This window comes from Psittacula echo, assembly GCF_963264785.1.
Source record: "Psittacula echo genome assembly, chromosome: 2".
Lineage (NCBI taxonomy): Eukaryota > Metazoa > Chordata > Aves > Psittaciformes > Psittacidae > Psittacula > Psittacula echo.
Genome location: NC_137737.1, coordinates 46,524,877 through 46,545,908, shown reverse-complemented (window position 1 = coordinate 46,545,908; position 21,032 = coordinate 46,524,877).

Genomic DNA, 21,032 nt, shown 5'->3' with positions numbered 1-21,032 from the left:
TAAATAACACATTAAGTAGTTATAATGGAATTATTTTCACTATGGAGGTATTCACCTCACCTCATTTCAGACATCTTTTAAAAAACAGCTTTTTCTTAATTAATTATCCAGGACCTCTTTCATGATGGGAGGGTGATCTGTTGACAGTAACAGCTTAAGCAGCAGCTTCGATAACATCAGACCTGCCACTTAAAGAATAAAAATACTCTTGAACAAAGTTTAAAACAGATGAGACAATTGGCCAGAGTGCAATACTTCCTCTCTGTTCTGAAAACCAATGAAGCATAGACAATTAGTTTAAATTAGAGAGCAATGTCCATGTGTTTATGTTATGATAGTCAATGTTGTCTTGTACCAGAAGAAACAAGACACATGCAGAAGGATTTATTTAAAGCTAATGCACTTTAAAATACATTGATATTACATTTTTAGTTATCAGCTATAAATTTTTTCAGCTCTGGGATTCTTGCAGAGTTGAAATGTGTGCAACAGGCCAGGTACACCAGATAAGGCTCACGTTATACCATGAAAGAGGAAAAGAGAAGTTCTCATAACATCAGCATTTGTTTAACCTACCTTGCCCTACACTATCCATCAGAGTAATGCTAATTCTTATTGATAAGTAAAAATATATGTGTATCTATGTAAACAGAAAGGGAGAGGTAGATATTTTGATAATTTAAAACAGGATTAAAGACCTTTAATTAATCTTTACATATTTTAAGAATGTGTATAATTTCGATCGTAACACGTATTCGAGTTATACCATTGTGCTCTCTTATGGAAGACCACAATTAATCTGCTACCTCTCCAACTAATATTTCAGTAACTTTAGAATTATTTAAGAGCCCTTCCAGATCAATAATCCCTCACAGCTGAACTGGTTTCAACAGGATCAACTTTATTGGGGGAAGGTAATTTCTCTTATACCTATAATACTTATCAGAGATACTGAGCAGCAACATTTTTGATGCTGTCTGATACCAGATGAGAAATCATTTTCTAATTAAATGGAAAAGCAGCATATATATGAGGTAAAAGCCAATTTCTGAGTGTAGAACTAGTACCATTTTCTCTTTTTGCAAGGTCAGCCTACCCTGCTTCCTCAAAAAGAAGACACAGTAAAGCAAAATATGACCTTGGAAATATTTGCTATGTATGGCATACAAAAACTTATTCCCAAGGCTCCACAGCCCCTAAGTGTTTCAAAAGCAGACAGAGAAGAATGAAAAAACAGACGGGTGACAATGATGGCATCAGCAAAACAACTTACGCCTCACTCAAGTATTTTGTATTCAAGACACAAGTTACAACTCATAAATTTCATTAAATCTACCTAATTTATACCAGAATCCATTGCCTCTTTGTATTTCAAGGGAATAGAAATACACGAGATATTGTGGACAAAACTAATATTTCTTGTGGGAATAAAATCCAAACAGAAAGCGAGAAAGAGAGAGAGACTTAGGCTTAATCTTCCTTATTATTTGATAAGAAGCATTTTAGCATTTTCTGAGTAAAGGTACAAGTAATTTATGGTTCTGATCACTCCAGTATGCTATTCCATACCTAAGAGTAGAAAATGTTTCAAATATTTAGCAAATCAGGGCTAATTATATAGAATAATTGAATCCTTAATATAAAGCCTGAGAGACTTTATTCTTCTAATGTTATTTGCTGCTGATGTGAATACCATGAAAAAAGATAAAGCTCCAGACCTGTTAATACAAAGAAGACCATAAAAAATTACTTTCAGTTTTGAGAAAAACACTAGGCTCTGGATATAAGCTAATTATTAAAGTTCAATTACTTTTTTTTTTCCCCAGAAAAAGTTATTTTAATTACTGCTTTTTTATGCCAAATGTCTGTTTTACTTAAGAGAAGAAATTACTTTCTATTTGAAGCAAAGCCTACTAGAAATAAGAGTTACTCAAGGGCAATATTTTATTGATAAAGCCTTTTTCTTTATAATCACCCTACGTCATAACATTTCACAGGATTCACAAGGTTTATATTTTCTCAAAGGCAGAAACAACTGGAAGATCTGATCTGGAGCTAACAGTCAACCCAAAGCACTGTCTAGTGTTGGAGTAATTTTTGCTTTTTAAACCCTAGATATTGTAAAAGACAGGGCTTCATAAAAGTAGAGAAGGTTGTTTGTTACCACAAGAGCTACTACCATCTTTTTAACAGTTATGAGTATTTGCATACATTTACATGCACCGAAAGCACAGCCATGCAGAACAAACAAGGTTCATTATGAAGACAAACATGTAGAGTATGACTCAGTGACAATCCACACAATGGCTGATTTAAACTTTATCGGTCTCCTCCATTCAACTGACCATTTCCTGAGGAGGAGGAACAGCTAAGGATGCCTTACATCTTCTTTATTTAGCCACTTCTTATTTTTGATAAACCCTGGGGCTGCCTCTGTTACGGTGAGTGAATACACTAAGCAGTTTGTTCAGTCTGTCGAAACCTCCAATATGGTCTCTGTCTTCTAACAGGCAACCTTAAACGAATCTCTCTCAAGTAGTGGAATAGGCAGGAAAACTGGTTTAGCAAAAAGACATACACAGTTCCCTTAACCAGTTCAACTTTAAGCCATGTCTGCATGCATTCCTACTGCCTGTGACAATAGTAACACTTCCTTTCAGCCTAATAGGTCCTGAGCCCCATCCTTTGTCTGCTGATTAACTGCTCTATTCATTGACCAGACCACTAATTGCATGCTCCTTATAGTTACCCTACATTACTGTAAGAATTAATGAGACACAATTACAGCTCCCAGAAATCTCAGGCCTAGCCAACTGCAAAGCACTCCAACTGAATAAGAACTCCCCAAGAATAAAGGGAAAAATTCAGCCTATTGTTCACAGGAAGCAGAATGTTTTTTGTTTAAAAATTGTATTTATTTGAAGCTATTTCATAATTAGGCCCTGGAGAGGGAAAAAAAAAAAAAAAGGGAAAGGAAGAAAGAAAAAAGAAGAGAGAGAATAGAGAAAGAACTTGGGAACCAGCATTCACTGAGAAATCACAGTGGATGCAAAGAAACACACAGACAGTTCAGATATAAGAGGAAAAAACATAAGAGATGGAGTGCATGAAAAATTAGTGCTGTGAATACTACAAACATCTAGAATCAATCAGCTGTTTAAACAGAGCATGTCCCAGTCTATGGGAATTGCCCCTAATGCAATCTTCTGTTTGACTAGTATAGCTTCAATCCTGACCAGTTTAAAATAAGCATATGGCATGCTTCTGCACTCATGTCTCTACTACGAGATGGAGGAAGAGGATTTTAATTTCCCACTTCTGGAATTAAATATGCATTAGAAGTCAGTGTCATTAGCCATGAAAGTCAAAAGGAAGGACAGAAAATGAGTTTTTTGAAAATCAGCCATATTGAAAACTGCACTCACGTTTAATCTGTGTAATCAACAGCCACAGCTATTCAAAGTCTTAGTGACTACAATCACTACCTATTAGCTTGTAAGTAGTTCAAAAGCTATTATTCTCACTTGAACAATTTTCCAATACACAATAGACAGCATTAAGTTAATGAAGTTAATACGCAAAGTCAATATTCTTTGTTATGAAGTCATCTTCTTTCGTTAGTTCATCTTCAATCTATTTTCACCACATAAATTTGATTTGAATTACTTATATAGTTTGACAAAGCCACTGGTACTTAAAATACGGCTTGAAATGCAGCACTATACTTTATAGTCCTAGTAACCATTTTCCAGGGTACAATTTATAGCAGCCACTGAGACCCCAAACTAAGGATGTCACAGACTGGCACTGCTACACTCCAGAATCAACGTCTTTGGACAGAAACAACATTTTTTTGTACAACTCTACAGGGATTCTCAGTAATTGCACCTAACTGCGATAATAGTTTAAATTCATGGATGCTCTTCTGATACTACTGTTCACTGATATCACAGCAGAATGCTTTCCTGCATGAACCAGACAGTTACCACCATGTGGTGCTGAATCGCATGCAGGAAACAAGGCACGAATATGGATCAGAGACCTTTGTGTTCAGTGTATAATAGACCAATATCCCTGTCATAGAACAGCAATCATTAACTCAGGGATCTTTTGTTAACTGGCCCTTGTGGCTGGACCGGTAACAGCAGGGATTGAATTTGCGATCCTCAAGACTAGATTCATCTGTCAGGGAGACTGCAAACCTACAGATTCATGCATTTCCAGAGTCTCTAGGACTTGAAGCGAAAATATAGACTTCTATCAACCTTGGCTGATTAATCAGCCACTGTGCAGGACCACAGAGCTTACATATGGCTCTGGCAGTGTTATCAGAAATGGGCTTTCCTTATCTCCTGAAAAAAACCTTTGAGGAAAAAGGAAACTTTTGTCTCAAATAAAACATCACCTAGCTTGTTCAAGCTATTCCTATTTCAAGCACCAAAATAGAACAAGTCCAAATTCTTGCAAACTATGATGTGAAATTATTTCTGCTAGAGCAAATAATGTATTCTGGTATCTGGTCCAGCCTTCATTTTGGATGTTATGAAATAACTTGAACAAATACAATACACATATGCTTGAGGTTAGTTGTAATTTCTGGTTAGGGTCTTCTCTCTGCGTAAGAGAAAAGGGAGTCCTTCCTGCAGACAGACACTAAGAACCCACTCCTTAGGTCACCAATTCAACTAAGGTAGAACATCGAAATGAAAGACAATTAGAGGCACACAGGAACTGCATCTTAAGAAACACAGGAAGGTTTCAAGTCACAACCTGAGTTCTCTCACAGCATTTCTACTCGCCTGTTCTACTACCAATTTCTTTAGAACTACTTGTGATTTATGGTGCTGCATGTAGGGCAGCAAAGGACAATCCTGATCCAACAAGTGCTTCCACATGCCTATATTTTCTGGGAATTACTCGAGGAAGCTTCCACTTTTGTAATTCTCATCCTTTAGTTTGTGTGTTGCACATCACAAGCTTCACTGCTAGGGAGTTTCCTTCCTTCCTTCCTTTCCATTGTTCTGTCTCCATCCAGCCTGTTTTCTTCATGCAAGTAGCTAACTTAAATGGTTATGCCTACACTGTCTCCTATGTGTGGTCCCAAACCTATCTTCAAGACTAGAACCACCAACAGGACAGGTGCTAAACATGAAAATGCATGCATCACCAGGCGTTATTCATGCAACTTGCAGGGGTAAGACAACTCAGGAGACAGAAGATGAACAGGAGACAGAGATCACATACTATTCTTAAGAGTTGCTCTAGAGGTCATTCTTCAGAAGTATCTAAGCATAGACTATGATATAGTGTGCAGTGCAGAACTTGCATATGAGTCCCTATAGGATGAGGCCTACAGCTGATTTACACTAGAAAGGTTAATATAAAAATTATACTAACACGATTCATCTTCCACAGCAATTTACACCTATCTCTCAAGAGAAGTAAAATGTACAGGTAAAAAAACTTCATACACAGCTGCTGCACTAGGGTTTTTTTCTGGCATAACTATGTCAGCAAAAAATTCATATCCCTCCCTGACAGGCCTCCTTGATAACACTTTTAAGTGCAAACCAGGTGTCAGTATTTCAGTTAAGACAAGACAGGAGTTCTGCACTAGTCATGAGCTGCATATATAGCCTTTCATGGCCTGGAATAAGCCCCTGCTTCCAAGGAGGTCAAATCCCATGATCATGTTTTCTACCACCATAATCTCTCACGAGCACTGGTTAATACAGTACTAATATGGTATTTTATTAACACATATAGAGTCGATGAAAATATCATATCAGTCAACAAACCATTTATATTCCCCATTCCATCTAAAAACATTTATTTGTACTACATGAAAGCCACAAAAAATTCAGTGCATGTGAGGCAGCAACACTTCTATGTAAAAATATGCTGTGATCTTTAGATTACACTAAAAATAATTTTAAGTCTATTAATGTCTGGACATTTCAGTTGGCTGCATTTGTCATTCAGAAAGATTCAGACAATTCTAGGAAGAGATTCTACCCGATGAGCTCCCCAGTGCATTTGATCATGAAACAAGATGGCCAAGTACAACCATCTTTCATTTTAATCAGCATCATTAGGTAGAAAGTTAAGAATACTGGTTTGAGATAGCTTTTAAATAAAAAGTTCATAATTAAATACATAGGCCTATGCTATGGCATTAGGCAACAACCCCTCAGCTGAAGAGAAGATTAGAAGCCATGCTGCCACATGCAGAGCTGCAGAGTGCCCCACAAGAATCACCAACACTGTACCTGTTCCTAACCTAGTTTACCATATTCTCATCATCTCCAGTTCAGTTGCTCTCTGATCCTATGTGATTATTTATGGAATATGTTTAGGCCTTGCACTGATGTGGCAATTGATAAGGCCCTTTGAAAGCACCCCTCACTGAGGAGGAGGGCAAGTGAGGCCATGGTCCACCTGGGGTGTTCCTCAGTACAAGTGATGATGCCCTGTGATAAAAATCAGCATGAATAGAACAAAGTGTTTCTAACTACTTACACATGCAACACTCATGGCTGTCAATTAGCCAAGCAGCATGAGTCTCTGAGCTACAAGAAACAATCAATCACATTAATTTCTTTAATTAATTAATTAATGTTCCTTTATTGAATATGCAGAAAGAAAACAAGTTTCACAAGCAAAAGCAGTTTGTGGTATCAAAAGCAATTAAATCGCTACTGCAAATTGTACCATACTCCTAAACCTTTTTTTAAAAAAAAATTATTTTTTAAGCACTTTTTATAGTCCACTAATATTACTCATAGTCAGAAGTGTGGTGAAACTGGGATTGTATGAAAACTGTTCACATACCACCAGCTGAGAAAACCACTGGTATTAGTCTAGAAACCAATTTATTCTCAAAAATCAGCTTTATTCTTTGCAAACAACACTGAAGGGAAACAATACTGCAATGAGGCAACAGCAGCACAGAGCACATGCCCACTTTCATTCTCACCTTACTCACTGCCCTTCCAACGCACTTTCTTCTGTCCATTTAGCTACATCCAAAAATCCTATCATCCTGGATACTGATCCTCAACAGGGTGATTTCCTCTTTCCTATGTGGTTGGTGACCTCTGTACCCTCAGCATCCTGTGCTCTTAGGCTTCCTCTGTCAAAGTCCATAAGATACAGAGATAAAACAATGCTCATCCCACTGAGTAGCTGGGAACCACTGTCTGCATTCTCCTTCCCCTCCTATAACTTTACTCACCTTTTAAAAAGGAAGCGTGGTACAATACCAACTGTGTTGAAAGAATCAGGACCCCCACACCTCTACTCATTCACCCTTTTCCTACTCCTGCTAGGCCTAGAAGTTTTCTCTTTCCCTCGCTATCCCTCCTTCAGCAGCTGCTGACACTTGCCTAGCTCATCATTTGGGCAGCATCAGAAGCCAACATCTGTAGGTTATTTGCTTTCTTCCAGTCATTTAATTTACCAGGACACAGGGCAAGGGATCCCATTGTGGTTCTGAGGAAAACTTGGTTCATGACGACATGGAAAAAAATGCACTGTGATTAAAAAATGGTTGATTTTTCAGAGCATTCTTTAACACTAGAGTCCTTGCTTACGTCTACTTTCATTCCTTTCCACTTCTGCCACACATAAGGAAAATTGTACTGTAGAAGTTAAAAGCCTATCATGGGTAGAAAGCATTCTGTCTTCACTGTGCACTTCAGATACAATAACCTGTGTAGTGAACTAAGGAACGGAGAAGTCAGATCATACACAGCTAGGGGAAAGATTGATTTATGCCCTGATATACTATTACTAGTTTCATAAGAGCAACCAGCAGAGTCATTTCAGTGACAAAAGCATTAGACTGACATAAGGTTTTACATTATTTACCTGCTACAGCACGTACCCAGAGTCCTATCCTCTTTGTCAAAGTAGAATTTGGCTAATAAGCAACTTGCATATTGGCCATACATTGGTCAAAAAACAGATTGAGTGGGCAAAATAGTGAAATCCCTGATAATTTTGAGCCTAATGATTCCTTTTATAACACCATTACAAGGTAGCTAGCTCTATTAATACCAAAGGTCTTATGTTTTATACATGGCAATATGAGAGGGAAGCTGGTCACTGGAAATTAAGTGTGCTAGTGCCTTTATTAGGTACTCAAAGTGTAGAGGGGAAAAGAGCTGAAAAGGAACAGACAGTCCAAAGAAATACAGGATAAGACTAGGAAAAAGCATATCCCAAAACAGAAGCATAATTAAGGAACCAAATTGCCAATTAACAGTAAATAGCCAATGAGGAACGTGTATGGAAGAAGGTAGGGATGTATGGAGAATTAAGGGGCTATACTGCAACTAAGTTTTAATGGAGAATTCCAAGGTATTTAGGCTCCTAAATCCAACCTAGGAACTTAAACTCCCACAGCCAGTTCTACAGGAAATTAGGCATCTCCGTATCTCAGTGGATTCAAGCTCAAGAATCATTGCCATAACGCATCAGTATACATGCCTCTGGTGCCTTAGGCACTGTCTTAGGCAACCATAAAATATTTCCAAGAAACCCCTGATGCACCAGTGACTAAGCACAAATCTCTCACTCTACCATAATACACTGAATGTTCTACACATAGGACCATTTAATGAGACTCAGTAAAAGCGTGAGAAGAGCAGTTGCAGAAATGCAGATTTCGAGGAAGGGAAGTTACAAGCAATTGCTTACCCTGAACCTACCTAGAGGTTCAGAAATTTCATTGGTAAAGCTACCAGCCTTTCTTCACACACAATTATCATGTATCATTTGTAATACCATAGAACTTACAAGCTCATACTATTCCGTAACACAACCTACAGGTCATGGACCAGCCCTACGTAGACCCAAAGGAAAAAACCAGTATGCCCACACATCTGATGAAAGCCATACCATCCACATATTAGCCACAACACAATTTTTTTAAAAATTTATTGGCTTAGAGTCAATCTAATCACTATCACCTATTGTAGAATTATCATAAAAACATTCTTCATATTACATTCTACATAATTACATATTACATTCTACATTACAGTAGAAAGGGGAAATACACATTGAACCACAGTGAGGAATACAGTATTACATGTACTCTAAGCAGAAGAAACTCCTTCCTTGTATGCAGCATTAAATATAGCTAGCTAGATTAAAATGCATTCCATGTAACCGACTTACAAGAACTGAAGAAATGAGAACCACTCCAGCAGTTATAATCTTAGAGAGCTTTCTGTTACAAACATGCGAATACGTTTGTATATCATTTATAACACCTACTCAGAACCCCTGTGTAATGATACTTCACTGTTACCACACATAAAAACCAAAATAACTTATGAGAAAGCAACAAAGGAAATTTAGATCTTTCAGGCAATCTGATACTAATATCTTCATGGGGTAAACCATATTTTAATGAAGATATTCTCAGCAATACATGTGTTATAATTTTTTTCCTTCACATTTGGATTCTATTTCATTTACATCATGACGTACATTCCAAGTTTAAGAAATGCATCATTTGTACATAACCTCTACTCTCTTTCAGACCCCCTCAGTTACACAGATGACCAGGTTAAAGAAAAATCAAGTGGTTTGACTGACAACAGTCAACTCACAACAAACCACATACAATGTGCTCGTTAGCTGAAGTCATAATAAAAATCAAAATATCAAAACCAACCCAAAAACCAGTGCTTGCTTTACTTTGCCTTTTTTTTAGAATAAACTCTTGTAATTAAGCTTTCCACTTTTCCAAGTAGCTGACTATGTATTCCTGCACAGCAGGAGGTTTTCTCCACAGCCATATTGACTTGGACAATAAACAAAGCAGAAATCCCTGACTGGAATTTACAGCTAAATTTAACCATGCATATTGTTAGTAAAATTTGCATATCTGTCTTTCAACATTAAGAAAAAAATAAAAGTTGAAATTCAATGAATTTGGGCACTGCACTGCTTTGCAAGAAAAAAAAAGGATTTAATTTGTAATTTCCATATTTATTGAGGCTGTATGTCAAAGGAAATCTGTGTAAAAAAGTCCTGGTGCTGCCTTGATGAGATCTGAAAGATGACAGCATACTAATAGTAAAGGAGCTTCTCCTTAACAAAGATGGCTTAAACAGTACCTATAAAATTCTGATGAAGGGCCACTGGATTCTAGAAAACATTTCCAGGTTCTCTTACCTCTCTGTCCTTCAACCACAAAATGCATAGAAGCAGTTGACATGTTTTGAAGAAATATCACCCAGTTTTTCCCCTCTGTGTTGACCTTCCCCATAAAACATCAACAGATCAGTCAGCACTGGCTTCTTACAACTAAAGATGTCAGAAACTTCCACTGATATCTTTTGATTGATTTTTTTGTCACACCACTGCATCACCAACACTCCAAAGCCATGAGTCATCAGCAGCAAATATTCACCTTCTGTTTTCTGACTTTTATGTCTCTTTTCACAGCATCCTGGACACCTGGATGTCTTAGAAATTTCATTTAACGGAATTAGGGTTTCCCATTCCTTTAAAAATAAGTTACTTCACCTGGGTCTACCCACCCACAAATATGAGGTATTGGGATGCAATTGTGCCAGCACAAAACGTTTTAGATCAACACAAATACTTCCATAATTAAGATAGAATATCATATTACTTTGAGGTACTTTTCCAGTATAAAAGTTGGAGGTATTCCAATTTAAATTAATAAAATAAATAAATCTAGGGATTATACTGTTGGTTTGATGGGTTGGGGTTTTGGGTTGGGTTTTTTCTTTTTTTTTTCTTTCATTATTAGTATTGGGTTTTGTTTTTTTCAACTGAAGTAGTGAATTTTTATCAGTAATGCTCTCATTAAATTATGAACATGTTCACAATATCACAGTGTGTACTTTATGGCTTTCCATACTTGCACTTGCTCTGGGCAGGATTTCAAGGGCACCTGTAACCTATCCTTAGGTTTTTAGAGCTTGGCTAGTACTCAACTGGAGGATGGAGAAGAAATAAATTGGCAAAGTGAGGAACTTAGTTATCACTTTAAGACATCAACAACAGTTGACTGTGTAGATAAGTGGCCCAGTCTTTCTTTTCTTAGGTTTCAGATGAAACAAACAAAATCATTAACACTGAAACAAGATTTCTGACACCCCAGTGAGATGCACAGATCAGCTCACACCTCTCAGAGTATTTCTAGCATACCTTGTGTACTTGGACAGATCTCTGAATCATGCTCCTGATTTTTTCCTGCAAATATAACCACAAGTTGTTTCTTTTCTAATAAATAAGCCATGCTGTGAGAGAACTGCACTGCAATCACCAACCCTAGAATTCAGACTATGGTTATGAACAGCAGCTTTCTATCATCACAAGGTAAGACTCTATAACATAGTATATGGCTACCTAGAGAATACCCCCTTGTAAGATACAGGCATTGCACGGTTACATTCGATTTCTTGCAAAATGTTGCATTCAGCATTGGAGGAGTAATTTTATTCTGCAAGAGTGCAATAAAAACTAAGTAAATAACCTCAGTGATACAGCGCACTTACCTGGAAGTCACCAATGAACCATTTGCATTCTGGTCCAATCATAACAAACCAAAAGACTAGAAGAAAATATGACTTCCAGTGAGGTAACCACAAGATGCTGAGAGCTCACCAGGATGCGTTCATGACATTGAAGTCAATGGAAGTCAAGGCCCACAGTTCTCCAAATACAAATTGCTGAGTAGGAAACCAAGCCAGTAGTTTAACATTTCAGAATCAAGCACTGAAATTAATGAGTTAAAGATTAATTCGCTCACAGACTGTGTGTACATGGTCACCTCATGAGGCCATCACCAGGAAGACAAGAGATCTTCTTAGAACTGACTCTACCAGAGGCTAATTAACAGATATGCTCACTGTAAATAAAAGCAGGAGGTGGTAAACAGAAAAGAATAGGAAGTTTGATGGGGCTCCCAACTGATGCTGTGTGTCAATAAACATCAGCTGAAACTTGGATAATGCTTTTATAATCTCTTAAGAAAATCATTATTATCATACTATTCTGTAACACAACCTAAACTAATCTCCATGTATCATACCAGGGAAGATCTTTTGATCAACTCTACATTTTTTAATTACAAAATCAAGCATTTTGAAGTTATTTTGTTTTACATATTGAATGAAGCAGCTTATTTTAAAGGGCAAATTATGATATTCAGATTTACTACTCATAAAACAATTATTTCTTATGTCCTAATCTAAATTAGTGACCCTTGTAAAATTACTGTTTCAAAAACACCAGTGAGATGGCACAAATGGCTATATAAAACAGAGAAGAGACTAATACACACAACAACAATTAGGCTTTTCAAGCACATAAACACTTTTTCAGTTTACCCTCATCATTTCCTAAACCTGTAGAAGATAATCACCTAACTCTCCGGCTTTTGGCATGAGATTTATTGTACGTATTTTTCCATAGCATTTTCCTTCAGTGACTCTTTCACAGGTTTTCTGTCAATAAAGGGATACCTGTAAGAAAAACTATTTTGATAGTACTGAACATTGAAAAGATGGTGATACTCATCCATTTGCTGCCCTACACTCCCAAAAGTTAATTCCCAACACAAGTTTTGTTTATTGCTTCTTCATCCTCTCTCCCATTTAAAGACCTGATTTGACAAAACTTTTCTCAAGCAAGCAGGCACTTTAAAGTAACCAGGATCACTGACATAAGGATAGACTATTTTGCATGAAAGATTTTACAGATATAGTCATCTCTTTTCCTTGAAGTTTAAGTAGTTACTACCTACTACTTAAACAGAAAAAATTTTATAGTCTCAGTCCAGTTACTTGTGAAAACATATTTATTTCAAACCCAATTACTTCTCACAATTCTTCCAGTTTCTGGAGTGGGCAGATTTGGAAACTCAACTTGCTTCTCACTTCCTGTGAAAAGAGCATTAAGATTCCGATTAAGGCATACTGATGATGTGAGAGAGGTTGTACTATTGCTATTCTTGATACACTGTAGAGACACAATTACAATCTCACTTCACAAAATTTCTAAGTTCTTTTTAAAAGAATTTACATCATTTCACTGCATCTTTAGGAAAACATGGACATAATTTATTTTTACTACTTTTTCCAACTCATGAATTCTAATGTACTAAAATTTCTTCCTTCTATAAGGATTACTTGAGGTTAAGCTAACTGACTGTGTAGCATTATACTTCAAAAAGTATTTGTATTCCACGCATGAACAGCTGGAAAGTGGTACCACAGGAGCTCACTCCTACACTTTCCTTTCTCTCTCCTCTTTCCTGACACAATTTTGGTACTAGAATGATGAATCTCTTTCTCAGTGATACTCAAACTATTTCTTCCTTTCAAACATTGTCTGGCTATTATATTTTCTTGCAAATATTTATTTAAAAGAATTCTAAAATAATAACAGGGAAGAGGGGAATTACTGTTCATCAATATACTATAATCCAATTCTCCTGACAGAAATGTGAGGTAAAAATGTATACCCTGCCAGGAAAAGAAATAAAAGAGACCCCATCTATTTTGGTCAATATAACTACCATGTGACTTAAGTACACAGGAGTATAATTAGATATATCTATTCTGAGGTAAACATAACACTTCTGAAGAGTTTATTAAAAATATAGAAAAAATTAGCTGCTCTCTTAAAAACTAAGCACATGATCATTTATGGATTTAATCATTGATGCCTGTGAAGGCTAAAAAAGCATAATATTGCTTAGCAGTCATAAAGCAATATTAAACTTCCATGAAAACAAAGTTTAAAATGTCTGGAAAGATATTTCTGTAAAAGTGCTAAGATGCAAACAAGTAACAAAGAATAACAATCAACTTTTGCTTAAGAAACACCACATGCTGCCAGTTGCTGATAGAATCTGGCTACAAGCTGCATTCTAACACTGAACTAATGACAGAACATAACACATACTAAATGTAGGTCATATTAACAATTTTCCTCCCTGAATTTCACTGTTCTCTTTGTTTTCTCTCCTTGTCTTAATGCAAAGCCCAGTGAACACTGCAGGAGTCTTACACTAATGTTCTACCCTCATACTTTGGAAGAACACCCAAAAAGGCTCACAGTTATAGTTAAGACACATTTGTAGCAAATTCTTACTGCTACAAGAAGAAATTAAAGAGAAATGGAAGCTACAAAAGACAAAAAACCCCAACCAAACAAAACACCCCAACAAACCAACACAAAACAATCAAACAAAACCCAAACAACAACAAAAAACCCCACAACAACAACAACAAAACCCAACAAAACAAAATCAACAGAAAGCCTGAGACTCCAAAATCACAACTTATTCAGATGCAATTCTCTATGCCCATGCTTGTATCTTTTATGACTGGCTTACACTTTTCTTGGAGGAAGGAATTTCATTTATCAGAAATTAGCTCCTGAATTCTAGATTGCCAAAGCCCATACCTACTCATCTATCAGTGTACTTCTCCTTACCCAAGGATGGCTATGCCAATTCAGATCAAAGGTCTACTTAGCTCAGTATCCTGTTTCCAAAAGCAGCCACAAGTCAGACTCAAAGAGAGCATGAGCAAAGAAATCAAATGCAGTATTTTCCCAGAATAACTCCCCAGCCTTCCACTATATTCAACTCAGGAATTCCTCAGAGTGATGTGATTTATCTGTTTAGATTGCCCAACGAGTCTTCCCTTTCAAGCACTTAGCCCATTACCCCTTAAACTCATGTATACTGTTTGCATCCACAACATCCTCAAAAGCAAGGCTACCTTGGAAAAAGAACTGAGAACTGTATCGCAGCGATGCTATGTTTTGCGCATATTCAATGTTCAGTGGACAGAGCTACTAACATTTGCTTATTAAAACCCAGCCAAAATAAAAAAAGCAAGATTGATGCACCCCTTGAAAGAAACTTTGAGTCTGCACATATCCCAGTAAGTTGCGTCCAGTGGGATTCTGAGCATTCTGAGCACAGTAAAATGCTGCAAAAGCAAGAATTATAACAAGGTTGAATATAGCTGGAAAAGCAGGCAGATGTCATGAGTGAAAAAACAGACACCATAACAAAAGCAGCAAGAAACCTCTGTGAGCCTTTCTCAGTCCAAAAACTGAATTTTGATCCAAGAAGGTTAAATATAGGGCTGCTTGAAAATTTTCCACTGCATCTATTTTCGATGGGAAATGAGGCTTTCAGCTAGACACTTTTTGGTTGGAAATTTTTTCTTGGCATGCCTAAGTATGTGCTTCTGCAAATATACTTTCCTTACCAAAAAGCCAAACTTACAAACCAAATATTTTGATGGAAAACAAAAAAATGTTATTAAGAAATGCCAGTGTAGCATCTCACTAAATCTGTGGCTTACCTGCTTTATGTGGCAGATCTCCTCTATCAACTAGACTTACCATTTAAGTGACAACTCCGATAACAGATAACTTTGAGGGATTCCCTACTTCCAGCACTCTCTTTAAAGAGGAAAGATCACGGCACAGCGTCAAAGGTGGTAGACAGCTTCAGCCTTGCAGAATAGGACCAGCAGGCATCCAAATTATAATGTCAGAGGTATACTACAGTAACACTTTTCAAAACAGCAAGTTTTCGGTTTTCAGACAAAGCCATCCAGTCTCTGGAATTCTGCTAAATCATGTAGCTTTTCCTGGAAATTTAAGACAAAAATGAAAAAAGCTTAGTATTTTTTATCAAAAATTCAGACAGGAAATGTCATGGACCAAGCAAGGTCTTATTTGTTAATCTGCAGATTTAAACTTAGCACCTAGATCCATCCAAACACAAAAAAAAACTTTAAACAGCAGTAAAACATTTCAAGTTTTCCATAGCAGTCCTGTTAGGAGGACTGTTCAAAAGCCAAGGAGCTAAAACAAATACAAAACAAGGACTTGTTAAATGAGATAACTTAATGTATGAGCCGTAAGTTACAAAAGACCAACCAGCCTAACATACAAAAGCAGAGGATGAAGATAAGATTAGACCCATAGAATGATTTGGGTTGGAAGAGACCTTAAAGATCACCTAGTTCCAACCCCCTTGCCATGGCCAGGGACACCATCCACTAGACCAGGTTGCTCAAAGACCCATCCAACCTAGCCCTGAACACTTCCAGGGATGGGGCAGCCACAGCTTCTTTGGATTCAAACAACGTCTACACTTATTAGGTAAGAAATCTGTGATACAAAAAAAAAAAGTATAGAAAAATCAGCAAAGTGTCAAGAAAATGCAATATTCTATTTATTATTCCATGTCAGGACTCTCTAATTCAGTGAATTAATCAGAAGCAATAAATTTCATAAGGCTAATGCAATAAAAAGTGACAGTAACAGCTATCCCATTTTGGCTGTTATCACCCCTTTTCTTGGAACCTCACAATCCACAGGAAGAACTGAAAGCCTCTCATCCAGAAACAGCCCTGAACAGATCAAGACAGAGAAGCAATCAACTAGTTCTACCAGGGACTGTAGTTAGAATGTTAGAACTAAATTTCTAATATCCATCTCTTCCCTTGTGGCTGTTTCCTGACAATGGGTTGCCCCACACGCACACCCCAAAGGAAAAATAAATTTATGAATAAAAGAAATAAAAGACAAGAAATCAATTGAGAGTCCATCTTTTGTAACACTGTTGTAAGACCACAAAAGACAACTACAAAAAATCCCATACCAGTGGGATACTATTTTCTTTCCCCCCACCACACACATACAGGACTATTACTGCATCATTAGCACCAACTAAGAACCAATAAAATTAAAAGGAAGTGGCAAAGGAATATCCTTATTAAAAACTCATTGGGTAAAATGAAAGGAAGGACATTTTGCTGTGAGTGAAATTCCTCTCAACACTTTGCTTTTCAATCACACCATTCTTTTACTAAAATAAAACCAGAGAATGGTTTTTAAGAGTGAGTTTCTGTGGAGACCAGGCATCTAAGAGTTCCCTGTAAGCAGTCCCAAGTACTGCCTAATGTCGATTCACTGCACAGAGTTAACATCTTTGACTGTCTAATGTTATAAAGTAAAAAGTGCTAACACAACTTGTCATTCTTGAGGCCAATTTATTCATCAAAATTAGCACAAGCCCAAGCCTGCCGTCCTTATTCATATTTGGAATCACCAGCCACTTATGTGTTGTCCCAACAAAATTAGCACACTGAAGGATTAGTCAGGATCTCACCCTAGAGATAAAAAAATTTGTTTAGAGTAAGTGAAATACAAAGAATAAATATTCACAATGAGTGACGAAAGATATGTTTGCTATTTCCATTTTAACTCCAGGGCAATGAGTAATTTCAGTAAGAATTTCTGAGTGTGATTCTTATCATTCAGTATTTTAAAATTACTACTGCGCATCTTCCATCCAAAGTTGGAAACTGTGAAACTTTAAAAAATGTCCACTTCAAACATGCATACAAAACATTATTCCCTAAATTATATTGTTCAAGGATTTAATGACACACGTTCCTCTTCAAATCAGTTATACAAAGTTCCTCTTTCTCATACCTGGGTTTTATCCTTATCCATGCGTTTCAACACAAAGTGTCATTTTGTCTTCAGTTCACTTCTTACTCATAAGTGCATTACCTCATTAATTTCTCAGTTAATTTACAGCATGTGAGAGGGCATATACACAAGCTAATGTCTGCATGTACTTTACACCAAAGTTAGTAAGTCAAAGTGGAAAAGATCTACACTGCCTAATCTTGTCTCTGCATCAACTCAGCCCAGACAAGCCTACTGTGGATGCAGCATCCACAGCTCAAAGCCTTTCGTATCTGCTTCTTTTATGTCCACTTCCTGTATCAGCTAGTAGAGAGCTATGCACAGACTGGGCTAGATCTCTTGCCAGAAGTAATGATGGTGCACGTGCCATTTGAGAATATAGGACCATTGCAGGCATTTTGATGAAGCATGGAACAGAGAATCACAAATATGAGGGCAGAAGTCACTGGTGTGCTTGAAGCCCGGACAAGCTTTGACTTCCAGGACAGAGTAGTGCACCAAACCTCGCCTTGCCAGCCTGGATCCACATAAACTTCCAGAAATTCGAAAGTGCATTTACATACTAATGTTCTAGCAGTTGTCAGAACATAAATTAATGGTTACCTGGGCAATGAGAGGAAGACACACAACTCACTATGTCCAAACATACTTAACATGGTTAGCAACTGCTGATAGTCGCATTATTCTCCAAATACCAAGACAATGAATCAACAGACGGTTTAACTCAGGACAATTCATCTTCATGCTTTATCATGTGTGAAACATCACACCATGAGATATTACAATTTGTAGCACAGGTAGATTATAAATAAATCTTGATAAATAATGGGAGGGGGGAATATTAAGGAAGATGATAAACATTGCCCTCAAGAATACTTATTTTATTTCATAATCCTTACAATACGTGTCTACTTGCATTCCTTCTTCCTGCACTGCTTCACTAATGAAAAATGAAGCAATATACAATACACTGAATGAGCCAATACACTGCAGGCCTATCATCAACTGCATAGTATGGAAGAATATAGGTAAGCCCTTTGCAACACAGTGATCCTATGTTGCCCTCACGTTAAACTGCTGTTCCCACTGACTTGTTAATGCTCATTCTGCTGCTCATGCTGCTTCTCTAGCAAAGCCTACACATCCAAAGCAGGCTCAGGGAGAAGTCTCATCTTGGTCTGCTCTTACATTCAGCAGAAAATGTCCCAGTCATGTTTAGGGCCACAAGCTGGAGCTTCACTGTTTGGGCAATCCTCAGAACATAGCACTGATAAATCACTTTCTTGTTCTCCTTTATGGTACGTCGGCAGCAAAGTACTCTTTCAGCAGTTACTCCTTCTTCTCTGCCACTTGCTCATTGCATTCCAGAAGTAACTACTGCAGCAGACTGTATTCAGCCTGTTTCTTTTTGCCTAAAGGCTCTCTCACATCTCACAGACCAACAGTATCATCATGGTACTGTGCCCATCCACGACCAGAGCTGACATCCCTGAAAAGATGTAAGCAGAATGTTGTTCTTGTCTACAAAAAGTTCGTATGAATCACAACAAAATATAGACTGCCTCAGAAGATGTGTCATTGCCTTTTTTGTGTGTGTGTGAAAGGAAAAACCTCTATCAAAACATAAGAAATATATGCACACTGTACTCTCCCATGCCTACGTCTCTGCAGGTTCACAGTGCTGGATTTCCACTCACAGTTTCTGCCTTGCAGACTTGCAGAAGTACAAATCAACATGTTCATTCCCATACTTGGGGTGCCCATCATGTTGCTTAGTTCTGGACCATATGTGGCATGCAAGAAAAAAGGATGGATTGGAAAAAAAAAAAATTCTCTTACTTTTAATTGATACTTTTCGGGAAAACTTGAAAATTGTAAGATGCCACAACTCCACCTTTCACTACTAACTTGCCTGTAAAAATACTCTCTCCCTGCTCCCATCTACCCTTGTTGTCAAAAAGTTCCACATTTTCTAGTTTCACGGTGCTGCTCAATGCACTAGTCATGCAAAATTCCCTGTGTCTTGTAGCTAACCAGTATTTGTGTAGTCAGTCTCTGGATAAAGCCCTGTGGCCTGCAACAGGGAGGAGATCAGGCTAGGCAGCCCCTTCTGTGTTTAACCCATGAAATTACTGCCTTCAGTCAAGGCTTCATTCTATCAAGATTATTTAATTCTTTTCACACATTTTAATAAAAGCACCATCCATTGATGCATCCAATGCATTCAATGCCCCACTAAAATTTACTGGAGAACCTGAGGAATTAAAAAGATGTTTTCCAATCTTATAAGCTAAACATCTGTATTTTTAAAGAAATGAAACACCATTTTAAATCCTAGATTTTCCCATAGTATTTTTATTCCCATGTAAAAAAAAAAAAAAAAGTCAAGAGTCAATTTACTAATCCTGAACTAAAATGCCTTGTTGCTATTACCTGGTTTGGTGTGATCCATATAATCCTGAATACAAAGTCTTCGATACACACAAAAAATAAGCTTATGTTAGAGGGGCCAGTGGCAAACCTATTGTTTGAATAAAAGAGGCCTGAATATCTGTGCCAATAAAGACATGTAGAAGTGTTACCTACTTGTTGTCAAATCTATAGGTTTGCAAAAGGTTGTAGTATCTGGAACATTCTTGCTGGGTTTCTATTTCTGCATGGTTTGATGACTGGACATCTGTTTTGAAATGCCTGCAAAAAGTGCTGTAAAAGTAATATGTATTGCTATAGCAAAGCTCAGCCTTTCAGAAAAAGCAGCTGCTGCATTTTCTGGAATAAACACACAAACTATTTAAAGGCTTGACCTTTGATTCCTTCATCTCAGAATTTCTACTGACTTCAGGGAAGTCTCAGTATATGAGAAACACACAATGGGCTCTGATTCCACAGCCTTGAGCTATCCAGGCTGCTTTTCAGTCACCTAAAGTAAAGCAGCCTCCCCACAGCTGTGCTGTTTAATATACCTGAAAGACAAATTCAAAAATTATCATGGTCTTATTAGGGAATTTGGATATGCACTCATTACTAAATTGCCATAAAGCTCCATATTACCAATTCTGTCATTACTGAACAGCTTCAAGACACACAGTATCTGTGCTGCATCTCTTTTCACGCTGCAAGAAAACAAGAGCATAGGAACGACAGTAAAAATGAAGCCAAGTGTACTGTTGTTGAGAAACTTGGTATTCTCTTATTTCTATGAGAGTTATAGTGTAATTCTAAACTGTAGCATTCAGCATGTCTCCTGAGTTTCCTTGCTGAAATATTGCAATGGAAATTTTACAGCATCTGTGTTGCTTTTGGAAGCCATCACCTCACATCTGCTGTCTCTGTAGTGTAGAGCTTAAGTTCAGCGTAAAAAGGTACTTTGTAATAGGCAACAGGAATCCTGACAGAGCAGTAATTTACAGACTCACTCAGCTCTCCTGACTACACTCACTCGTTTTTACATGCTGTAGACATTTTTTTAATAAGGTTCTCTCCAAGCAGTCACCGGCTTAACAGTCACTTCT